The sequence below is a fragment of the Calonectris borealis genome, chromosome 2, assembly GCF_964195595.1.
Source record: "Calonectris borealis chromosome 2, bCalBor7.hap1.2, whole genome shotgun sequence".
In the NCBI taxonomy this organism is placed as follows: domain Eukaryota; kingdom Metazoa; phylum Chordata; class Aves; order Procellariiformes; family Procellariidae; genus Calonectris; species Calonectris borealis.
Window position 1 is genome coordinate 48,968,964 of NC_134313.1, and position 25,219 is coordinate 48,994,182.

General features: G+C 43.1%; 1 protein-coding gene across 1 annotated transcript in view; it reads left to right on the forward strand.

The window, feature by feature from the left end:
- Nucleotides 1-25,219, forward strand: part of KLHL14 (kelch like family member 14) — a 62,510-nt gene that overhangs the window by 22,111 nt on the left and 15,180 nt on the right. The gene's annotated exons all lie outside the window — the stretch shown is intronic.

A 25,219-nucleotide genomic window follows, 5' to 3' on the forward strand; every position in this document is an offset into this window, starting at 1 on the left:
CAGGGTTTCTTTTCAGGCTTGCCTACACGTGCACAAACGCCAGTTCATTTTTTAACTGGGTGCTACCTATGTCACATGGCAGCAACAGGCTACCGCTGCCAGCGGCACAAACTGAACGGCTGATGGGTGCTTGACAGTCCTTAGTAACAGCAAAAGTTCTGCTCTATTAATGGGGTTCCATTGTGCCATGATATTTCTCAGTCCTCGTAACTACTTACTGGATGTGGGGCAGTGGGGGATCTCTGGGTCAGCACCTTGTGCCGCTCTGCTCAGAACCAGCCACTGCTGCTTTGGTTTTAATTACCAGCTACGGTCCTGCAAGGAGTCCTTGTTTAATCCTAGAACTTCTGTGGTTGTTTGTTTTAACTAACTGCAACGTTTAAGATTAATTAAACTTTAAGGAAGTGAAACAATGTTTTGTTTGTTAGAATTATTCTATAATAATTGCAAGTTTCAAAATCCAGAGCCTATAAAGATTTTTTGTGTTCAGAATAGCATAGCTCTCCCAAAAACCCTACTGCTAAGGCAATGATGTATTACTTTCACTTTCATTATATGTTTTTAATCAGAGCGTGACTTCATACTAGACAAAGCGATGCTTTATGCATGGTCTCCCTTGTTTTTTGCTAAAATCTTTTGACATGATTAATTTTACTTTAATGCTTTTGTCTTGTTGTAATGGTAAGGATGATGGGTATAAACCAGGGCAAAAAAATACATGCTTTTCTGTCATAATGCCTCTAAGCATTTAAAAAATATATTAAATGAAAGAAAAAAATATCACAAGAGACTGATCCAATTGGAATTAAATTTCTTGCTACGTGAACAGAGAATGCAGGAAATAAGTAAAAATGATGCAGTCATTGTTTTAGTTTTATTTTTTTGTATTTTTTCCATAGCAATGTATCCATCTGTCTGATTAGAAGTGGTGAGTAGGAGAGAAACTGTCTTACAGATTTCTAGGTATACAGTGAATCCTCCTTTCAGTGCAAAATTCCTTTTTCTGTAAAGCACAAAAGGGTAAAATATTGGAAGCGTTACTGAACTCTTACATGGCACATTCCATCCATGTGAAGCTGTAGCTGCAGCAGATCTTTCTTTCCTAGTGGTACTTTGTTTTTCAGTAAGATGCTAATTGTAAGATTCCTTAACCTCCCTAGCTAACCACATCATCTGTGTAAACCACTGAGAGGATTCAATGAGCATCAAAATAGTGGCAAATACATGTATGGGCAATAATGCATTTGTGCTTAGGTATTGCACTAGGTTTGGATTTTAATCCAATGTAAAAGCCAATGTCATTGTCCAATGAAAAGTATAATACAGGCGATATATTTGTATAGGAAAGACCGGGAAATGTCCAGAAGGTCACCAGACTGGAGAGTTTAGTCAGGATGACCAGCGCCCCGTTTCTGGTTATTTCTTTTCCTAGTTATCCCTTAGTCTTACTTTAGTTATCTTGACCTTCCTGCCCTTTGCTAGGTATATTTACCTCTGCTATATTTGGTCCATGTGTAAGGACAAACAATGAATCAGGCACTTCGATTTCCTTCTCCATCTCTCTCCTTCATGCCAGCAGCAATCACACAATATCAAGGAGTTGTCATTTATTTGTCTTCCTCTGACTCGCTGATCATAACAAGCAGCCGGTAACCTTTTCATCCTTGATGCTCTGATAAAGGCAGTCTGCCTTCTCCTCCTTTCCCCAGGTTGGCTGTGCTTTCATTTCCACATGAGGCAATCTCCACTGCAGGTAGTCTGGTCTGAACACAACATCTTTTTATTTATGTCATTTTGACTTTTTAAATTTCCCTTGAATGTGACAGAATGGCCTCCTGTACAGCAGTCTTCCATCTTCAGTAACAACACTTTGAGTGTCAGCCAGCCCTTAGGCATCTGGTTGTTCTAGAAAGCCTTTCAGCATCATTATTTATGCATTTCACCCACAGGGGAGTCAAGTGAAGGGAAGGTAGAATGGTTTGCTTCATACCATAATCAGCGTCAGAGAACCTGGGTCACTCCACTCCCCAGCCTACATCATTTCTGCTGGAACAGGTTGCATTTCTTTCTCTTCTGTTTTCTTTGGCAATTCTGTGACGCTCAGTTGCATCAGCCTTTCCTACACAGAATGATACTTTGTCCTTCCTGGGCAAATTAATAACAAAAGTCCCCTTCCTCTGTTTTTCTGAAATGGCTTTGGAGTCACTAAGAGTTTCTTCGTCCTTCATGTGTTGGAATGCTTTATCCAGTTTTCTCTTTTCCAAGTTGGTTACTTACAAGACAGACAGTATGATTTATATGCTCATATCAGAGGTTCTTGGGAGAAATTTTCAAAGGCATAAATGTCAGTTTAAGTACCGCTAGATGCCTAGCACATATTGTACCTTTGGAAATGTTACGTCTTTTAAGTAAATAAATTCGTCCACTGTAGAGCTTTTACTTTTTAGAAGAATGATAGAGTGTTAGAAGCAAAGATTTCCTCCTTCAATTTACCCCCAATCAATTGGTAACTGAATAAATGAAGTGGTGTTTGCAAAAAGTGAGTCGAGTCAGATGGACAGGTTGAACTTCTTGACATATGCCAGTTATAATTTCTTCCCCCTTTTTTAGTCACTTGTGAGAATAGCGCACACTTATGTTAATCAAAAACGTGTCTTGATGAACACTTCTTGGCAGCCCTGATAAATTTCATGTCTCTTACTCCATTTATCCAGCAGTCGGGGATGTTGCAGCTACTGCTTCAGTGCTATGTCGAGGATGGTTTCAGCACTGCATTGAAAAGCTTGAGCAAGCATTAGCATATTGCTAAGGCAGAAGTCTTGATATTATCCACTAGACAGATTTAATAAATGTGGTAGATCTATGTAGAAATTGTACAAGTACATGTACACGTATGCACATGCTCATATGTATCCTCCTTCTTAAATAAACATAGTGATTGCATTAAAAGCTAATTTTAAACGTAAATTCCATCTATATTTTCCATTCTTATATTTAGCCCCTTTTAAACGGTTCGAAACCAGAAAAATGCAGTCACAAAAGAAGAGAGATTCATACACAGAAAAGTTGACTGATCAGTACGACTATCCAACTTTAAGCCTGGATTTAGGAGATTTACTCAATGTGGTCAGAGACATTGCCAATAAGCCACATGCTTTACACATACACGGAAGTGAGAATATAGAAGTGAGAAACAGAAATATAGTGAAGAGTATTTTTTTTACATGTGACATATTAGAGGTTAGCCACAACTCCCATTCTGAGGATGATGCATAGGAATTCAACCATGCAAGTGCCATTAATGGTGCACGCCTGCGTACCTAAGAGCAAGACGGAGCTCTAAGAATGAGTGAAAATGTAGCATGTTCTCACAATGAATGCTGTATTTATGCCTTAAATATTGTTTTCTTCTGCACTACCATTTCAGAGAACTTTCAAGAAATGTCAGCTCTCTTTCTGTGCATTTTGCTTTTTGATTACAATGTTGTTAGCTTCTGCTTTTACACAGGTGTTACTTGACTGTGACTATCTTTTGTGATAACCTCTGTACTCTGGGCCTCGCTTGACCAAGCAACTTGTTCACTTCACCTCAGAGAATGAAGGACTAGTGTAATTAACTTTTTTTTAATCATTTCAGTTGAGACTTTCCGCTTATTTATAAAGCAGATTGTTCTGCATATTCCCCTCTTATTTGTAAGTGTGGTGTATTGTAGATTCTGGATAGCTTTCTCTTCCTGTATTCCCAGGGCCTTTATATCTTGCTATGCTGTGTCTTTGAAAGGGCCAGTCTTATCACTGCATTCAGTCTGTTCGTGCTAACGCCCTCAGTCGTCTTTCAGCTTCTCTTGGCTACTTCCTGCCCGTTGTTACGGACTTGTGAACACCCACCTCTCTGGAAACCAGGCTGTTCCTTTTCTTCCGCATATATGAAGATGTCTGAATCTACTCACCTTCATCCTCAGAAACTCCACTGGCAAACAGTTGCTTTCAGGTAGAGTCCAGAAGTGTTGCGCAAATGTCCTGTTCCCTGCCTCTGCTCAGCCAGGACTGTTTGTGGTTGAAAACCTGAGTGGGACAAGAGAACAAGGCACAGCCCCGTTCCAAGACATCTTTGGGCGGGGGACCAAGCCAGTGCAGAGCCGAGCCGTGGGTGGCCCCAAGTAAGAATGCGGCAGGTGTAAGACAGGTGAGTTACTGGATGGTCTGTGCCATTTCCACAGCAGATGCTGATGTCAGGCTTCTCTGGAGACGTCTTACAAAGAAAGCTGCTGGTTCCTGGAGATGCCGCTCCCTGCTATATCCTTGCAAGTACATCAAAACCTTTGACTCAAAACCTTCCTCCTGGATCACAGAACTTACCTTTTTCTACCTCATCTTTCAACTTGAGTTACGCATCTTTACAGATGGCTTGAGGATGACTGCTCCATTTTGCAGCAATTTCTACAGCTTTGTTCTAAGGCAAAATGAAAACAAATTCCTTCAAATGTTTTTGCAAAACAAGTGTTGTATCAGAACGTCCCTTCTCATCTCAACAACTCTTGTGGGGTGGGGAAGAGGCCGGCAGTTGAGGTTCGAGTCCTGCTTTGCTCAAGTCAGAGTACAATTTTTTAACTTATGAATCCCTCATGTATGTCCCAACGGGTATTTCACAGCCCCACCAAAGAAAGTTTCATCCGGCTTTGCAAGGCTAACTGCAAACCAGAAACTGCGTAGCTACAAATAACAAGTTGCTATGACTTCACTGGTAAACCCAGGTAAGCAACAGAGCACAGATACTTGGGCTTAATGCAGCCCAGGAGGATCTGCAGCGTGTCGAGTCATCTCAGCCTATGGGCATCCTGTGTCTGCTACGAACACACATATCCTGGTGCAGTGGAACTGGGAGCTGCGTTGTCTTGTCTTCTCTCCAAAGCCAGTGTCTCGCCTGGCTCGATACAGATTTCAGTGAAGTCACATAATTTCTAGTGAAAGGAAATATTGTCAAAAACGTTCTCACCAGATCTGTTTGTGTAGGTCCCTTAATACTATTTGGCCACTGTCTCTAAAAAATCAGCCATCTGGAATAACTTCCATGCAAAATTATGTGGCATTGTGTGAATTTAGTGCTCACTGCAAACATGGCTTTCTGTTTCTTAGATTATTTCAGGTAAAATTTATGTGTTTATTCTTATCTAGTTGCTCTGGGATTTATGTAGCATTAATGGGAGCTAGGCATGTATGGAGGTGAAAATGAACTCTGGTGTGTTTCTAGTTGCTTACTTTAGAAAGCATTCCCTTTTTTCAGTATCTAATGTGATGTTTTATTTGTGTACAAATGGGTTGCAAACAGGATGGCAAAGCACCGCTAGCTGGGCAAAATGTAATCATAAAAAATTCTCATAGAAGTCCTCAGACTTTTTTGAGAAATTGATACATGGTTTATAAATTTTCTCCTCTCAAATGTTCCTAAAACAAAAGGCAGCTTCCTTCCAAGCAGTGTTTTGTACACAATTATTTGTAATACAGATTTCAGAAGCCTGCCTTAGCTTTCTCAGTTTTGTAAGTGCTATTAATGGCAAGAGGCGCACATTTTGCATCCTCAACTTTATTTGCTGTCATATGTCCTTATTGCGTTGTGGTGGCTCATTGTTTGTAGGAAGTCATTCTCTTTTCAGTTCTCCTATTTTCTCATAGCTTGATTAAGTTCCTTTCTCTCTTTCCTTCCCCATCCCTTCCCCCTTCCCCAGCCGCCCCCCTACTCCTGCACCTTTCCCTCTGTTTAAGACAGAAATAAAATTTATTACGGACTTGAGAGGGGTTTTTTCTAAGCTTTCTGTCTCATACCAGGTGTTGCATGAGCTACTGCTTTCATTTAACTGAATGCTGGAGTAAGTATCTGCAGGAACAGACTAATACGTCTTTATGGGGATGGTTTTTGGTATGTTGTTTTGTCATATTTATGTATTGTGATTCTACTCCCAAATGGGGATTGTGCTACTATAGGGTATGCAACTGCAGAATGACTGTTCACACCGAGGAAAAAAGTGTTAACAAATTGAATAGTAATGAATTAACCTGCAGAAAAAGCATTTTGCCCTGGTACACAGAAACCCTGCGTAACTAGAGCATATAATTTTAAATGAAGCAGGCTCTAGGAATGCCTCAATGGGTGTGATGTCGACAGTAGCTCATAATTCATGGATATGAATTATGGCTGAATATCAGGAAGAAACTTCCTGACATTGAGATCTATTAGGTTGTGGAATAATCTCCCATGGGAAATGGTGGAAATCCCATTGCCTAAGATCAGACTGAGTACTAAGAAAGGTACAAATCCTGGCCTGGCCTGAATCTTTTAGGGCAAATTAATTAATTGCTTTAACATATGCCTTCCCATCAATCTAGACAAGTGATGTCCTCTAGTATTTGCCGGGCAGAAGCAGCAAAGGCAGCTGTAGTACGAGCTACCCTACCTTGCCCCATAGCTGTGCCCCCTCTGCTTGTGAATAGATCACCCCCAGGGGTAAAAAAAACGGGTGGCTTTGAGCCCCCCGAGAGCTGCCCTGGAGAATCGCTGCACTGGCTTCGTGGGGGCCTGGGCTTGGGACCCGGGGCTCCTGCTCCGCTTGCAGCTCTGCTGCCGGGGGGCTCACGCCCACCCTCTGCCCGTGGTGCTGGGTGCCTCCGGTCCTCCACCTGGGTCTCCTCCAGCGCTGCCCTAAGACTCCTACTGCTCCCATGAGTTACCTTCAGTGAATGTGGGTGGGATGGCGTGAGGGGGTGGGAGGTGCTGTCACAGTCTCCCAGAGCAGGGTGTTGCTCTATGACAGGACACCAAGGCAGGGTGTTGAATGCAGTAAGTCACGTCACAAGAGTGTTTGAGGGTGCGAGGCCTAAGCAGGTGGAGTCGATGGACTGGGGCGAGTGGCAAAAGCCCGCCGTGGGGTGCTCCTGTCCATAGCCGCCTGCGGGGACCAGTGCGTGAAATAAGCCGGGCGGTATTTTTGGCACGGAAGGGGCGGCTGCTTTCCAGCTGAGGTGCCCTGAGCTAACCTGCACCCGTGTGAACTGCACGTGAGGGCTGAGGCATGGGAGTGAGCCCGGCACCCCGGCTCTTTGGCACGAGAAACCCCCGCTCACGCTTCTTGGGAGCTGGTGAGAGGGACAGCGAAAGGGAATCGGGATCTTTTCCACTGTGTGAACGTCTGTTATCTGTGAACCCGGGTAAGCCTACCCGGATGCTCACTGGGCTCAGCAAACACCCAGAGCTTCCAGTGGCTGATGTGCGCCTGTCGTTTTCAGTAACAAATTATCTGTGACTGAATCATTTTAAAATTTCCCATTTTGTTACAAGTAGATAATGTATTTAATGCACACAATTTAGCTTTAATTTAGGGGGAAAAAGTCTTCAACTCTGAGATGGCTACGGCTACAACTATTAAATCATACTTCTTTCCTTGTCAGTAAAAAACTAAATTGATGCGAGTGGAGTGACTGTTTTGCAGTGATGACAATAACCAGCACCTTAGTGTACATGGGTAGGCCAATGCTTTGAGTTCTGATTATTTAAAAGAAAAGGAAAAAAAAGAAGAGGAAAAAAAAAGGTTTGACTCCAAAACTTGAAACTAGGAGATGGTAAATGTTCCTCCCTGCGTTAAGCAGGAAAGGAAAAAGTGAGACAGAGATGTGCTTGCATCACTTTCAGGGGGGGAGGCTTGGCAAATTATGTTATTAGAAATCATTAAAATAGATTTAAATAGAATTACCATGATAAGTGATGTAAAAGCCACGTTTCTTGTCTTCCCATCCCTCCCCCCCCAGTTTTACATGCAGAAGAACAGAGTGTTTGGCTCCGATCTGTACTTACCAGCAGGTGCTTGCTTGCTGGTCAAGAATTACAGCTGCTGTATGTGCACAGCCTTAACAAACATATATACCATATGTAAAAGATTCTTTTCTGATTGAAATGACATGAAAGGAATGTCAAAGAGCTGCCAGATCAGAAAGAACGAACCACGTGTTTTTTTTTCCTAGATGAATCATTAAAGACTAACAAAAAAGAAGCCCAATTAAAGGTCACAGAGCAGTCTTCTGCCCTCATGCATGTGAAAGGCATTGTGCAGGCATAACTAAGGCAGAATTTGACTCCCAAATTAATTCATTTGCTGGATGTAAAACTGAAAGAAAATCCTTATGACCAGCTTCTAAGTGTATATAATGAAAAATTACAACAGCAGAAAAATGTATTCGTATCATATCTCTAATTCAGCAAAGTATTAATCACACTGATGTTCAGCAGTGTGTTTAAATACATGCTTAAGTACTTTACTAAGTACTGCCTGTAAACAACTCTATATGACAGTGCATTAACATAGGACAGAGTTTTATCTATATACTCTCTCCAGAGAACTACAATTATTTTAAGCACTGTGGCAGCCAGCAGCACAGGGCTGGATGATCTGTGGTGTCCAAATCCCAGCCTTCTGGCTAGTCCCCGTGCAGTCCTTGTCTCCCAGCTGCATTACCACTAATGTCTGCACAAGCTCCTTTAAACATAGTTTTATTCAGCAGAATCACAACTGCTGGAATCAGCTGGGCATTTACTGGTTCCCATTAACTTTAGCTCCAGGAGAGAAAGATACGTCCAGGGCAGAGGTGCCCCATGTAAGGGTTTGTACAGCGCTCAAGTCTCCAACTTAAGTCTTGTTGACATGCAGGATGTTTCAGGGGCTTTCTGCACTGGGGCACATTTCACCCGGCAAGGTTGGAGCCACTGTCCTCCTGTCAGGTCTTGGGCTGCCTCCAGCACAGCTCCAAGAAATTACCATTTCAGTGCTCAGAAGTCTGATTTTTCTTAACTGCAAAGATTTACAACAGTGATAAAGCCCTGACGTAGCATCCCTTTTCCTGAAGCCATGATTTGGCTTCACCCCAGCTGCTTGATTTTAACAGCCTAGCCTCCTCTCAGAGAGGCAGGGCTGCCGTGGAAAGGGGTTCCCCCCCCAGGTAAAACAGCACTGGCGCCTGCCTGAAGCAGTAGCTGCTACTTGAGGGCTTTCATTTGAAACTTTCAATATTGGACTATTCATTGTCCTCAGAGAAAATAACTGATTCCTTAGAGAAAAGTCCTCTGGCTTTACATGGCACAAAACAGTAGTGTTCAACAGGAATAAAGATACATTTTTAAATAATAGAAAAATTTATTTGAATAATGCTAAACTCGCTGTTTCAGGAGAAAATGTTTTTATACAGAAAACTTCTATTGATCTATCATCTAACATTGATTTTCACGAAAAAAATTCTTCCAGGGCTGGCCATTTAACCGTATGATACCACGGTTATTTGCCTCTGCTTCCGAAGTCACTAATTACCTTTTTGCAGTATGCAAAAAGTGTTCTTGAGACCTCTGCATTTCCCCTGACACTCAGGGCGCTGCGGGGGTTACGTAGCAGCGGGGTGCTGGAGCTGCCTGCGGGTGCACGGCCAGGGATGGAAAGTCTCCTCTTTGCAGAAGCAAGGCTGTAGAGGCAGCACCAAAGTACTGGAAGACTAACGATTGCGCACCAATTCTGGGTGTAAGGAACCCACCGAGGGTGCAGGCAGGGTGAGGAGTGGCTGGTTTTGGTTGGTTGGGTTCGTTGGGGGTTGCATAGTTGGGCAAGGAGGGTAGACGCCAGAGCTGCCTGCTGGCTCTGCAACTGGGATTCGTCCTGGGTGGGCTCTAGAGGCTGGTGCAAAAATGTCATGCAAGTGTCACAGGAAAAAACCACAAGCAAAGGAGAGTCTGGGCTATTAGAGGTAAGAAAAGTGAACTGTGTGGACCAAATTCACTCCATGAAATCTATGGATGAAATCCATTATGAATTTAATGTCCGTTCTACTTAAAAATGATTTGTGGTTGTCCACTGGAGCAACCCACAGACAGATACTAAGAATCTGGAAAGAAGTATCTAATTTATCCATTTGTTGATCGTTTCCATATGCCTTTGTAACACGTTGTTTCCTGCTGAACTCGGGCCCCGGACCAACTGTAACGTTTAAAACAAAAGAGAACCTGAGAGTACACCAGTTGGGGCTAAGTCAGTAGCATAAATTTAGTTCAGGTATCACTATACCACACCATAACAATTTCAGTACTCACAGTTCTACACTGGGACTGTCCCATCAGAGCGCGACAATAATGCTGTCCTTTGTCATGTGTCTAAATAAAGCCTGAGTACCTAATTCTGATTATTTCAGTGAAGTTGCTGCAGTTACATTAACAGTGTTGCCAACAATTTTATCTCTGATCTTGCACATTTAGTATATTAAGACAAAGCTTTGTGATTCAACTGATTATTTTTTAAATGGGAGGTTTTGATCTTATGGTTGAAAATTAAAAGTAAATTGAAAATAAATTGAAGACAGTAAATTGAAGGGGCATCAAGCATATGTAGTGTCTTGGATTTAGTGGTCTGGATTGTAATTTTTTAAAATGTTTTGGGTTATCAGCACTTGTACTGTAGAGTAGGGAGCAAATAACTAAGCCCACAAGATTTGTAATGTGATTTGAAGACAAGATTTTTGCAATAATGCTTAGTATTCACATTTATCAAAACTATGTTTATGCACCCTGGTACTGCAATAGGAATGAATGTATTTGTGAACCTCCAGTGACATGGATCTCAGCAAGTGTCCCAAACAGGTTTTTGTAATCGCTCAGAGGTTCTACATATTGCAGAACGCCACAAAGTACTTCTTTAGGTCAGAAAACAAAATAAATCAGAGAACTTATAATTTGAAAGTGTATATATAGCTGATCATATGGAGCTGTCTTTGCAGACTCAATGTCTAAAGTTCAGCTTTACGGACTCTACAAAATTTTAACGAAGGTATTTCTCTAATAAAAACACCACACTGCTTCTTGGGGTATGTATAGTCAGTGCAAAATTTCAGTGTTTTTGTACTGTGTAAATAAGGTACACTGGCATAAGGAGTAGGCTGATTTCACCAGCTCATTTTGCAGGTAGTTGCTATTGTTTGTTTGTCATCTGTGGATTTTTTTTTAGTCTAAATCTTTTGCAATTTTGCAAAGGTCAAACGATTGCAAGAGATCCAGCTCATCTACTTTTCTCCAAGGTAGCACCCACTAGTTGAGCCACAATGCCTGCTAGTGCTCATCTTCCTAGGTGGTTACAAATGTGCTCTTTTAAACAATCCAATCAATGCTTTAAGGTAGTTTAAGCTAGTGGCTTTTTCTAATTGTAAGAGACTAGAAGCAATTACTGCAGCCCAGCTGATAAGTGGTGACTTTCACAAGCACAGTGCTAAACCAAAGCAATTGCGTTGATTATCTGTTCGTGCTCTGTAGTATGAATCAAAACTGTTTGTATCAGTGGTAACCTAATTTGTGTAAAACCACATTTATTTTAGCCAGATGTGGATCAGCAGTGTCCATATGAATATATATGAGCAAATGCACTGCATTTGGGATTATATTCAGTCTTTGTTAATTTATAGGAAGACTGCAAACTCCTCAGACAGGATTGGTCTGTATTAATGTCCGGTAATGATGCACTGCACATTTTGTCAGTGTTTTTGCAATGAATTAATGAAGGAGCTCCTCAAGTGCATTTTTTTTTAAATTTCCTTTGTGTTTCTTTTTCTGCCACATTTTTTTTCATCTGTTTCTCTTGGTGAAAATCCAAATTCATCAGGAATGAAGATTGAGTTGAGTTTTCACCTGCAGGGTATGTGACAGGACATACTGTTGGGCAGCACAAATCTGTCTGCCCATGCTCGTCTCCCAGTTCACAGCTAAGGTGTAATCCTGCCTAATAAAGTGCTGCGTTGCCACTTGGGTATACCCTTGCGTGTGGCTCTTTCAAAATGGCTTTTGAGACACTAGCAGGGATATAGGCCTGTGCAGCGCCGGCTGTCACAGGCTGCAAAATGCAAGTTATCCCGTTGCTGGGGTAAAGAGGAGAACTTGAGGGTGTGCTTACCCCTGTCCGTACTGCTGCCCCGTGTTAGGAGCATCCCCAGCAGCTGCCCTCAGGTAGTCTTGCTCTGCTGAGTGGGAGGAGGACTTTCTCTACCCACACCAGGAAAGAAAAATAAAAGACTGACTTCAAAATGATCCTGGCTTTTTGTTCTCCTTCTCTTGGCCATGAAGAAGAAGAAGAAGAGGAGTCTGCAGGAGCTTGCAAGGCTGGGCTGGGTCATGAGAAGGTGCTGTGTAGGGGATTGAGGATCTCTGTGTTTTCGTAGGAGGCTGGAAGAAGCTGGATGTTGGGAAGGAGTGCTGGGCTGTATTTTATATACAGGTTTAATAATAAGTAGTGTTACTGGGACGGATGATGCCTTAAGAGGGACAGTTCTTGTAAGCAGTTGGGAAAGAGTGAGAGAAGGTGTAATTCGACAGCGGTGCATATGCAGGTAAATACTAGTCCCTTCCCACATTCCTGATGAAATAGGCACGCTTCAGCTTCTGCGTGCCTTCCCAAAAAAATTGTTCTTTAGGGACATGAGAAAAGAGCTGTAATCTAACCACCTTTATGCAGTTCAGTTTGGGATTAACCTTGAGTAAAACACTGTGTTTCCATTGGAAAGGAGTGACTATTTTAGAAAGGATTCTTTTTTTTTGCCTGTAATTCTATACGTTATTTTTTTGTATCACAGTTTCCTCATGTCCTCTTTCCCCTTCCTTACCTCTGTAATGAGGAAGCACGCTCTTTGTCAAAAGCGAGCATGTTGTTTTACCCAGCTTCCAGCTCATCATTAAGAGAGAGAGAGAGAGAGAGATTTGGCGGCGTATTGGTGGGGAAGGGAACTGTGCCTGCTATATTTCATTGGGACTGGCGCGTGGAGTAGAAAAGCAGATGTGTGTGGACTGCCAGGGAAATCGCTGACTGATCCTCACGCAGTCTGGGTTCGGGGAGCTGAGACAAGACGAGGCAAAGCAGGTATGACTGATAACCGTGCCAGAGCCTGAGCACCCGCCATGCCCATTGCAGGCAGCGGGAGCCGGGGCGGCTCAGCATCCGCCAGGATTGATGCGCCGAGCGTTCGCTGGGGTTTGCGTACTCCGTTTGATTTCTTCCCTTTCACGCCGAACACGAGGAACAAGCAGAAGTTAACTGCTTGGGAGGAAGCTGGCTATGTCTTTTTTTGTGCTGCGTTTCACCTCTTTGTTTTTTGGTTGGCTGCAAAACCCGAAACCAAAAGATGATTGAAATGCCTCTCCCGGGGGAGGGGGAGCCGAGCACACCGCACCCCATCTAGTGGCTTAGCCTCACACTGCCGGCGAGAAGGAAATGCGGCAGGAGGAGGAGGAGGAGAGGAGGAGGAGGAGGAGGAGAGGAGGAGGAGGAGGGCTCCTGCAACTCCTGCCATGGGCTCGGTAGACTTCGGACTCCACAGCACCTACACGGGTGATCCAGAGACGCTGGAGCAGCTGCAGGATAAGGAAGGCGCTAGCTGCCTGCCAGACCTAGGGTGGATCACACGCAAGGGACTTGCACCAAGCTTGAAAAGAGCGTTAGACAGACGGCGACACCAAGCCTTCCAGAGTTAGGAAATGTGAGAATTGAGCTGCGTCTGCAACCTTAATTCAGCCTGTGTTTGCATAAGCATTAAGATACAATCTCTAATGATATCACACACTATTCTTTGTCGCATGTCAGTGCACAGAAGGTACCGTGCTGAATTTCTCCTCACAGTATTTTTTTCTTCTCTGTTGTTTGGCAAGTAGATCCTGTCTGTCACACGCTACTAAAATCTTACGAAGACAGACTTTTTTCACAAGGTTTCCTTTATAGGAACAACAACAGGGCCAACTGCTTCATTGGCATGTTACAGTATTTTTGCATCATCCTCTTTGTGAGGAGCATAGTCTGCCATTGTTCCCATTTTGCAGATGAGGAACAGAGGTGCAAGGAGGTTAAACTCAAAGGTATCCCTTATTTTGGGGTGCCCGTTTCAAGACCCTCAGACCTTGCTTTCCAGACTCTCTCTCCCACCTACTTCAGTTAACAGCAGTGAGCACAGAACGCTCCTGCATATCAGACACAGGGATCAGATCAGGCTCTCCGAAAATGAACCACATGTAATTAGTGTTCTCAGAACAGGGCAAACGGGTGGCTGTGGAAAAAATTAGCTTAAGGGACTTGTCCAGCACTACAGTAAAATCATGTGGCAAAGGCAGGGACAGAATCCCGTCCTCCAGCTCAGGGCACAGCTGCCTTAACTGTTAGAAATCCCGTCTGCTCCTGCAGCCCCCAGCCTCTCCCAACACACCTTCCAGAAGGGAAGCAACCTCTTGCAGTCAGAGGTCTTGTTCACTGTTACCTGGTTCATTCATAGGGCAGCTTCATCCCCTGCACGGCCATATGGTAGGTGAAGCTGTTGTTGTTTCAAATTGCTTTCCACCCCAACCCCATCCCATGGTCCTGTCTCCTCCTTCATGTCAGTGCTGGAACTCATGAGTGAGCCTGCTCAGGGCATTAAACCAAAATGGAAATTTACTTTCTTGTTTTCTGGGTTATTTTTCCACCAGATTATTGCTTTGGAAAGGCTCACTGAGGGGTGCTGCGGAGAGACTGTGCCAGCACGAAATGGGGCCTGGATTGCCTGGGCTGTGAGGAGAGGGGCCACAGCAACACTGGGTTAGACCCATTTACATGGTTTGGTATCGTGTGCTGAGGTTGTAGTTTTACAACCGCGATAAGCTGACGCAAGCTGGTGCTGCTTCTGGTACATCAGTCCTTCCCTCCTTCTCAAGGCCTTGCACTCCTGCTAACTCCGATTTGTGAGGCCAGGCAGGGAAGCGTAGTGGGAACATATCTGGGTTAAATTCAATGCACCTTAAAAAAATAATGTGGTTTCTTGCTTGTTTATTGCTTGGCTGCATGCATGCATCAGCCATCACAAGGAGTGATGGGACCTGGGTCAAGAAAGGGCAGAAATGTTTCTTGCAGTGGCAGCTTCTGCAGGTCTCTGGTATTCATGGGACTGAACCTTCAGCAAGATGGGCAGTTGGGAAGTGTCCTGGTTAGCTGTTTAAGGACCATGCCAACATAAATAAACAGAGAGGTGCCAGAGGAGATGCGTACTGCAGCCTCTCGTAGTGGCAGTCTGTAACTTCTGAGTGCCCCACATCTCCTCGGCATTTTCATAGACTTGGAGGTGAAACTGCCTTTTCAAGGTATGCTGAGAAATGGTGCATCATGTAGGCTGGCTTTGTAGATCTGGTGTACACATCTCCGCCTTTTGAATTCAGGCGGTTGCTGGTGACAGTGGAGGCTATGTGCCCTGGGAACCAGGGTGTGTAAACAGCACAAGTGTCCACTGACGTATGGAATATGAAGAGTGCAGGACTTGGGGCTCTGGATCAGTATGTGCCGCTGTGTTCACAGATTTTGCCATGTCTTCCTCCAGTCCCAGTCCCTTCTGCCGCGTCCCCTCCGACCTGACCCGAGCCATCCCTGTCTGTTCATTTCAGTTTCATTCCCTTCTTGAATTCAGTCTCCACCAGAACCTGGTCCAAGCCAGGGTTACTAGCATAGGGAGTCCCAGTTTCGTTCATGCAGACTGTGTCTCAGTTCTCACTTCCCTTCACCTAACTAACTGACTGTGATATTTTCATGAACAATACTGTTTGAAAAATTAACTCCTTCACAAAAAAATGCAAGCCAGTTGAGGATACTTAGGTATATTTTAAGTATTTGTGATTAATCACAACGACTTTAATTTACTATACTGTACATGTCAAATCCTGCAGTCACAGCATGGCTAGTGATTTAAATTAACCTGACCTTTCATCCTGTTTGTCAGCAGTCCATGACCATGCACTAGTGTGTGATTTGTGAATTATTTGTGATTCTGTGTGAACATGGTTCAGCCCATGAATTTTGACACCACTTGATTTAAAAACCAGCTTCTTGTGCTAGGATATTCAGCTTGGTATTCAGTTTTGAGAAATATGGTTTTGCTTCTGTTTCCAGACTGGACACTTTCCAAATCCACAAAAAGTCTTTGAGGAGACAGAACAAAATTTCTGGTATGAGTGCTCATATGGAGTGAATTTTTCTGTTCATCATGATTAGGCATCATAACACATTTTTCGTAGCAGTTTTTTTGAAAATATTAAACAGTACTGTTATTATAGAAAACAAAAGAAAATTAACATAAATTTAGTTCAAATCTATCAATGGATTTTTTTTCAGATATACATTCCAATTTCATCTTCTGTGTCTAGATTTACAAAACAAGTGATCTATGCCAATTTTCCGTAAGTATGTGGTTCTGCTACCCAGGTCAAATCTCCTTCCCTGAATTTGAAAATTGTCTGTAGGTCTGCCATTTCGCTTCCCTGGGAGCTGATCTGTGGGGAAAGGTCTAGGAGAGCAACATTTCTGCCTGGTTGGAGAAGCCAGTCTTTGGTGTTACCTGATTTACGTGAATTGATTCCTGTGTTTCCTTCTGTATTTGTTTGCCCAGTGGTTCGTACATTTTAGAGTGGGCGCTTATTGCCCATCCTGAGAAAAGACTATTATACGTTGTATTTTTTTCTGTCCGACGTGGGAAAGGTGTCAACAGTAAGACACTCATTTCCTGGTACTTGAATGATTATTTTGATGAGGAGAACGTTAAGCTCTGGCAGGATATCTCCAAGTGCCTTTTTTCTCAGGGTGCTGGTAGGGACGTGCAGAATGGAGGGAAAGGCTGGGCTGCTGTCCTGGCTCAGGCAGCAGCGTTCCCGCCTATGGGTGTGTGTCAGGGCACGGTGGGGCTGGTGGCTCCATGAGGACAGGCCTCAACATGGGTCCAAAGGCCATCCAGGAGACAAGGCCAAAGACAAGACTGGAGATATGCTACAGTCTACCTACATGGGGTCTATCCAGGCCAGGTCTGGGTGCCCAGGCCTGAGCTGCAATGGGGCTCATGCGCCCATGGGCAAGTGGTGTTGGGGGACACCCCAGGCTGGTCAGGGCCATTGGGTCCTGTTGGTGCCCTCAGCACCCTGACAGTATGTGGTCTGAGTGGCCTGTCCATTAAAGATGAACTCGGAGCCTTCTTGCGGTCCCTGGCAGGGACACCTGAGCTTTATTTAGGCAGCCTGGGTGCATTAGAGTAATACTACGTGGACATCTCTGCTTCTGCATGCTGTGCTTGGGCATGCAGGAAGTTAGGCATGTTGGAAGTTTCAGATTTTTCTTCAGATACCTGTACAAGGTATATGTCTTCTGGGAAAGAAAGCATTTTTTAAGCTTTTTTACTGGTGGTAAGCATTGGACAGATCCTTCCACCCTCTTCTGCTTTATGTCTAGTGCTTTAGGTATGTGCTGGACCCTCTTGTAAACAAAACCTTTTGTTTGCGGATACTGAAGTGTTTAAAAGGAAAAGTAAAAAAATCCGTAGCAGTGCAATTCTGAAGGTTTCAATTTATCTATTATGAGTGAACTTAAGTGTATCGAAACCGCTGTTCTAATATGGTGAAATATGGGCACATCCCCCCTCCATGTAGAATTTTCCAAATGGAAAATCACATTTCTTCTCCTAGAATGGCTTCAAGACCTAATGGGAAGAAAAAAACGTTTGGTTCCTTTAAAAAAATGTGTTAGTCAAGAGTGGAGAGCAGGGTAAGAAGTACTGAGACCGAGAGAGAAAATAGTGAAAGGTTTGACTTTTGGGGCAGTGGGGGCCAAGTAAGATCTTGCTGCATGTGATGAATTCTTTTAAAGACATGCATCCCTGAGCAGGATCCTGCCAGGAAAATGCAAGCAGCAGTTGTGGTTGTCCTGAGTGTGGAAGGTTACCTTCAGAGGAGACCAGGAGAATGCGTGCATCTCAAGGTCAGGTAGAAATTGAGCCACAAACGGATGCAACTGGTCACAAGCACCTGGGGGTTAATGCACTACTCCTGGTTGGGGTCTTCTGTCCTGTGGCTCTGTTAGAAAAGGGAATGTATGTCCTTGAACTGACATCTTGGAGGACCTGAAAGCCTCCAGTGGGACAAAATAGTATTTCCTTCTGGAGCTTTCTGGCAACTCTGCTGTGGTTTTCTCCCATCAGGGACTATTCATAATTTCCTCCATGAGGAGATTTTGTTGTGCAAAATGTCACACATGAATGTTTCATCATGAGACTGTTACAATGTGATGAGATGTCATTCCCCAGTAATATGTGTTGGGCTCTGCTTTAGAGACCATAAATCCAGGCCTGAGTAGGTACACAGCGTATTCTACTGGAGAGCAACCATCACTGAGGTAACATTGCATAGCTCACGGTGGTGGGCAGCAAGTGTCTCAGGATAAATGGTCTGTGGGAATCAGTGGGGCACTTGGTTGCCCTGGGCAGCCTTCAACAGGTTGGCGGGTAGGTAGAGGATAACAAAACAAGAGGAATTGTTGCTTGCCACAGGACTGTGCGTTACATTCCCTTGCTCCATGTCATGCCGAGAAGTTTGGTGTATTCACTTACATGTGATTCTCAGACGCTGTATCAGCAGTTCAGCTGCATGGAATCATTTCCATGGGGAAATTTGGCAGGGGGGCACAGCAGAGCATGCATAGGTTTGCTATACACCACATGGGGAGGATTGTGTCAGGATTTTGGTACAGGAAAATCAGTTTTTAAGGTGGGAATGCAGTATTTTTCTACTTTATTCAGACACTGTTGATCCAAGTAGGCAGCTTTATTTTATTATTCGAATGAAATCCAAATGGGTGCTTTTAGCTTTGAAAATATATGGGTAAAATTTGTTCTTGCAAACAGCCAAATGTGTGTGCTGCTGAAAACCCAATAGAACGTTCTGCCATAGGGTGAATTTTATCCATGGAAGCAGACGGGTCTGTGCTCAGAACTTGCATCCAAGTAACTTTAAAACAATTTATTTCAGGGGGGAACTGACCATGCCAGCTATTCCTGATGTTATGTTTGCCTGATCTGATGCATCAGCATGAATTTAAGTGTCTTATTTCAGATGCTCACATATGAAAAATTTAGCCCATTAAAACAATTAAACTGAGAACCCCACTGAAAAAGCTGGCTGGTGTTATTCCAGAGAATGTATCAAAAGAATAACTCTGGACATTTGAATGAAAAAATTGATATTTCCATTAATAAGAAATATCTTCATAATGTGAAATATCTTAAGTAATATGAAATGTCTTAATTATATGAAATACCATTCACTATGTTGCGACTGATTCCAAGGGCTTTCATCTGCTCAGATGACTCTTTCTTAGTGCTTATATTATCTTGAATTGAAGATAGGTGCGGGGTGGCATTTCACCTTTGCTTACCTGCAGCCTCAGTTGAAGTAGGGGCTGTGTCCTAGATGAACTCAGCTGCCCTGTGCCCATCCTACCTGTGATGGCTTGAATGGAATTGTCACAAAACTGGCACGGGGATGAAGAGGTTGTGAAGTTTCTAGCTGAGCTGATGGAGTGCTCTGTGGTGCAGCTCGACCAGAGCTATACCAGTTATTTGTTCTCAAAGGTGACTTTGAGGCTCAGTGCTTCATCCTGATCATCTTAGGATTTTCTGCTTATGGTGACTGCTGTTGGATTGTCCCAGGCTTCCCCCACTGAGTTGAGCTCAGACTTAAGATTGGCATTGGTGTGTTACTAGAAAAAATACGTCCCACGAATTTGCTTGAATTTGAGGTGACAAGGTGCAGTTTGGTCTTAGGAATGTTAACAGAGGTATTTGCCATCTACTGTTGATTATTCTCCTCTTTTAACTTTGTTTCATTATCTTTTGAGCAGAAAATACCAGTGGGTGAAAACCCAATGCCTTTCAAGTCAATGGCAAAAGTCCCACCATGTTCATCGAGGCTAGAATTTCATGCTTATTGTGGTCATTCTTTCCCCACAGTTATTAAATAACAAACAATTGAAGTGAACAATTCACAGAGGAATCCTAGCGTTTGTTTACATAACCTCCTTGGTGAAAAATAACAAGTAACATACAGTAATAAATGCATAATCTTCCTGCCAATGATGTATGAACCAAAGAAAGGTGAACAGTATCTGATATTCTGTTCTCAACAAATAATTGGACCAGCTGTGGTGTGGCCAGCATTTTGGGGAGAGGGTTGGGAATGAAATGAATATTGTGTCTCTGCCGTGAGCAAATCACAGTTTCCTAAAGTGAGTTTGTAGGTGCCTTCTGTGCTGGAAAGAGGCATCTCCTCGTGTTACTTTGCCCTCTGGAGAGCTGTGGAAATAACCAGTTTTCAAGTAGCAGTAACTGAATATTACGTAGCCAACAGGTTAGGCTGTTAATATTGTGGAAGGTCATTATTGACTCCATATGTCCTCTGGTAATGACATCCTGGTTCTGGAAACATACTCTTCTCTTGCGTCATCTGCACAGGTCATTAGAGATGATAAGCATGACTTCTGGGTGTGTACTGAGTCTTGAAGGAGCTATGCTCAAGCTGTGCAGTAGCTGAGGAAGAGATTTCTTGGCTTTCCTTACGGAACCTGCAGTATCCCAAGCAGCTGAATAGTTCAGGGCAGTGAAAAATCTGTGGATTTTTTTTTTTTTTAACTTTGAGTAGAAGAATCAAGTGCAGTTTCTGAAAGGAGTTTTTAGCAGAGCAGGGGAATGGCTATGGGCTGTATTACAGCTTTCAGATCTCCTGGGACTACAGCTCATCCCTCCTTCTGTCTTGGGAAATGCCGTTCCTGTTCCCCCTTCTTCCTTGCTAGTTAGTGTTGAAGTGACGATAGACAGGGGAACGTGGATTGTAAGGAGAAGAAGGAACTGATGACTGCTTGATTAATGTATGGAGAACAACCAGATGCTGCTTCCTAAATGTGGAATTGTTGGCAGAAACTAAGCAAAACTGGGTAAGACAAACAGCACGTTATTGTTCATTAGGCGAGCGAGGAGTGTCACTGTCACCCCCATACAAAAGTTGGAGGTGCCTTTGGAGCATCATTACATCTGGCTGAGCTCATAAGCATTATGGTTGAGAGTGTTTGGTTTCATGAGCGTTTGGCTATAAGCTATAGACTCTGTTTCTGAAAGCAGGTCCCAGAACATTGTCTGGTGCCTTTTATTAGTTAAGGTTTGGCGTATGTGAGGAGTTTTTGCCTGAGACAGCTATCCTGATGTGCAGGGGGCTGCTGTGTCTCCCACCTGCGTCTGCGTCTGCAGAACCTCCATGAGTGTCACCTCCTACACAATGTCACTGATGTTTGTGTAGTGAAGTATTTCTTAGCAAACACCACTGCGGTCTTGGACTCTCCTGCCTTCCAGATCATTCTCAAGTATAAATCACCCATTTGCTTTTGACCTAGGAAGTTCTGCATGTTACATATCTGTACCTGAGAAATTGCCTTCCACCTTACGGAGGGTCTGCTAGCGATCATACATCAATTGCATGGGAAGGGGGCTGGTGGGGGTGTTGTCCTTTGGGGTTGTTGTAGGGCTGCTTGGACTCGTTTGTGCTCTTGGTCCAGGAAAGCGCAAGTTTGTTAACCGTGGGCCTCCCGCGCTTTGGGAAGCGTGTCTGAGGGGCAGGGGCCTAGAGGAGGTGGTTTCTGCCTGCTCCGACTAATCTGTTTATATCTGTCCGTCTCACGAAATTCCCTGGCACCTATCGCCTTGGTAGCTAAGCATGTTTCTCAGATGACCATGGCTTTTTTTCATCTTCTCCTCTTTTTAATAGTCTTTTCTCTTTCCTTTTAAATCGGTCTTTAACAAAGTTGAGAATTCTTGCACAGGGTTTTATAAACATGTGTTATTAAATTCTAAATCTGTTTTGAAAGTGCCTCTATCCTACTCCCTCCTAGTAAAGTGACCTTTTTAAATGGAGGGAAGTGGGTTTAGATGACAGTCATGATAAATGCGGTCATGTTCACTCAATAAAATAAGGCCCAGTGCATTTGAGGATAAATCAGTGAAATGTACAGCCCCACCTGTCTGTCTCCATCATTCATTTCCACTGTCACTTTCACAGTGGCTGATGGATCACAGTTGCTGTAAAATTAGACAGCCTTTAATCTCATTTCATCCTGATTAGCTTCTCCTTACCCTTTCCCTCTAACTCACTGACTGACACGCTAAAAACTCACACCGGGCTGTGTTTGAGCGTGGCGTACAAACTTCTCTTCAAATACCCTTTTTGCGGGGCAGGCAGGTGTTCCACTGAGTTGAAATCGAAAAATGAGAAGATGGGATTTTCACATTATTAAAGCAAAACAGCAGACAAAGGCTCGTATAAAATGAATGAAAGCAGCAGCCTGGCCAGACTGTGATGGGCCAAATTCTTCCTGTTACGCCCTGGCAAGCCGAGTGAGTTTGAGAAGATTGTTCCTACTAGAGGCTGAATTTTGCATGCTCATTGCCACGTAATTTTGACTATATCTATGAAAAGTTATGTCCTATATGGGTGTGTGTTCATAAGGAATTACGGTTTACAGCACAAGTTTTCTGGTGCTTTCAAGGGGCTTTTTATAGCAGTAAAAAAACCTGTTCATTCCCATGGTTTTGATTTCTGTGTATAACTCATGATTCTGAGGGACCCTGAAAAAGGTCAGGGAGAAAGACTCGATGTTGGTGATTTCAATGCCAAAACTCCCTTTCTTTTAGATGCCCACAGTGTTGCTCCGTCCTCCCTGTTTTGTCCAGCTCCCTCCAGCCCCATGGGCAGATTCATGAGACCAAGAACAGAGTTTTCCCCAAAGCTGTGTGAGAAACAAAGGTCATAGTAAAGGTCTGCAGTGCTTTATTGCAGTCACCTTTCCTTCTGAAGCCCAGATACTACCCTCCTTTCTAAGGCAAGCTTCCCTTTAGCTTTCCTGTGAGTTACGGATGGTAGTTCAGGTCATTTGGGCCCAATCCCATATCAGTGGGAATGTTGCCATCAAGTTAAGTAGGAGCCAGGATTAAGCCCTTAGTTTTCAAGGTTTAATTATCATCATAAGTGTGGGAGTTTTATTACGTAGTTTATATGCATGGGAACAGCAGAAAAGCTTAAAATATAATTTCTTCCTCTACTGGCCCTCTTTGTGTCAATATGGAGGATAAATAAACAAAAGTGTTTGTAAAAATGAAAACACAACATGTGAAAAATATGCATGTGTGCTGCCTGCAGACAGTTCTTCTAATAAATGCTAGATCTCTCCAGATTGACCAAAGGAAGAGCCTGGTTGAGAGTACAACCACTGGCTTGAACCTAATTTGAAACCATAAAAGAGCACTGGATGAAGTAAGAATTGAAAACTCTGTGGACTGATCCTGGGAAGTCTCTTCTTGAGAGGAGGGATCCCAAAAAGCATCTAAGGAGGACAGCAAGTTTCCCGTGGGAGACCCAAATTCATTCTGTAGTACAAGCATCCACAAAACCAAGGAAAGTACTGGGTTTTTGAGACAGATAATTTTAAAACGGGAGAATGTCTTGAGATTAAAGAATGAGATAAATATGAGGAGCGGCTGAGGGAACTGGGACTGTTTAGCCTGGAGAAGAGGAGGCTGAGGGGAGACCTCATCGCGCTCTACAACTACCTGAAAGGAGGTTGTGGCGAGGTGGGTGTTGGTCTCTTCTCCCAAGTAGCCAGCAATAGGACGAGAGGAAATGGCCTCAAGTTGCGCCAAGGGAGGTTTATATTGGACATTAGGAAAAATTTCTTTACTGAAAGAGTGGTCAGGCCTTGGAACAGGCTGCCCAGGGAAGTGGTGGAGTCACCATCCCTGGAGGTATTTAAAAGACGTGTAGATGAGGCGCTTAGGGACATGGTTTAGTGGGCATGGTGGTGTTGGGTTGATGGTTGGACTCGGTGATCTTAGAGGTCTTTTCCAACCTTAATGATTCTATGATTCTATGATATGGGGGCTAAGAAGATAACAAAAATCTTTTCATTCTTTCATCCCACTGTAGGAATCTATAGGTAGTACAAGATCATATGCAGTGCCTAGTATAGGATTACTTCCCAGTAATATAAAGTGTACTAGTAACAAATAACCTTAATTAATTAACTTTCACTGTACCTGGCTGCCCAATTTAAGAACTGCTTCACTTACATGACTTGTAAGAGCACAGACTATGAAAATGATATTCGACCTTTACTAGAAACTAAAAATGTACCTTACTTATTCATCATTGCCTTGGCAAAAACTTCAGTAAGAAGCTTAAATGAGCCCACTTGATCTTTAAGAAAATGTGTCCTAAATAACAAAGCTGTGCGTATTTCTTATTATTATTATTTGCATATGCTATACTGCACAACTGCATTCTGAGAAAAATAAAAGATAATAAAACAAATGAAATGAGAGATATATCACCCAAAATAATCCAAGTGTGAGATAGGCTGCCTCTTTTTTTTTTTTTTTTTTTGGCATTGGCAAAAGAGCACAAAGTAAGAGCTGGCCCTGAGTCATATTGATTTCCCACTGCACTGGTTTCCTAAGTGCTCTGTTGATCCGTGTCAAGCAATAAGTTCCCTGCCTGTACATGCACATCACCTCCCCATTTGTCCTCACCTAGATTTAAGGTGCCCATATGATGAGCTGAACAAGGACATCATTTTTCCTACTGGTGTCACTGGGCCAAAACTACTCTATGTGGTATGATAACTAATGCTGTGTAAGCTTACATTTACCAAATAGTATCACAATAGTGCTGTATGGCACACCGCAATAATATGTGCATATTATGTATATATAAGTCCTTATTTTTGTGTCTTAGCATTTGCAGTGGAACATGTAAATTTAAAAAAATAGATTATTGTGACTGTAGTTGGTCCATAGTAATTGCAACACCTCCAAAAAAGGGATATTGCAAACCTAACACCACAGTTTTGATCTTTGTTAACAAAGGGCTTCCTGATTAGATGAATAGAAAATGTGTGATTGTGCTGCTAATGACATTGTACAGGAAATTAAGCGTATACATTTGGAAAAGGCATTAAATCAGCAGGACCTTAATTTAAAAACTTAAAACTGTATGGAAATGCAGCTTGTTCATTGCTGTGTAATAGAAAGCTACTGAACACACTGACTCTTCTTGTGGAAACATTACCAGCAGAACAAAGATGGGCCGAGGTTTTCTTAATGTTTCCTATCATACTAGGATTCCTAGCATCTGCTTATTTTCAGGGAAATATCAGGCAACTTCACCCCTTTTTGCAAGTTGTTTTTAGAGTGGCATATATGGCAGTTGGGCAGGTGGGGGGGCACGGAGGGACCAGAATTCCAGCTTTTTTCCTCAAGTATTTGCAAGATTGAATAACGTAAGATTATTAAT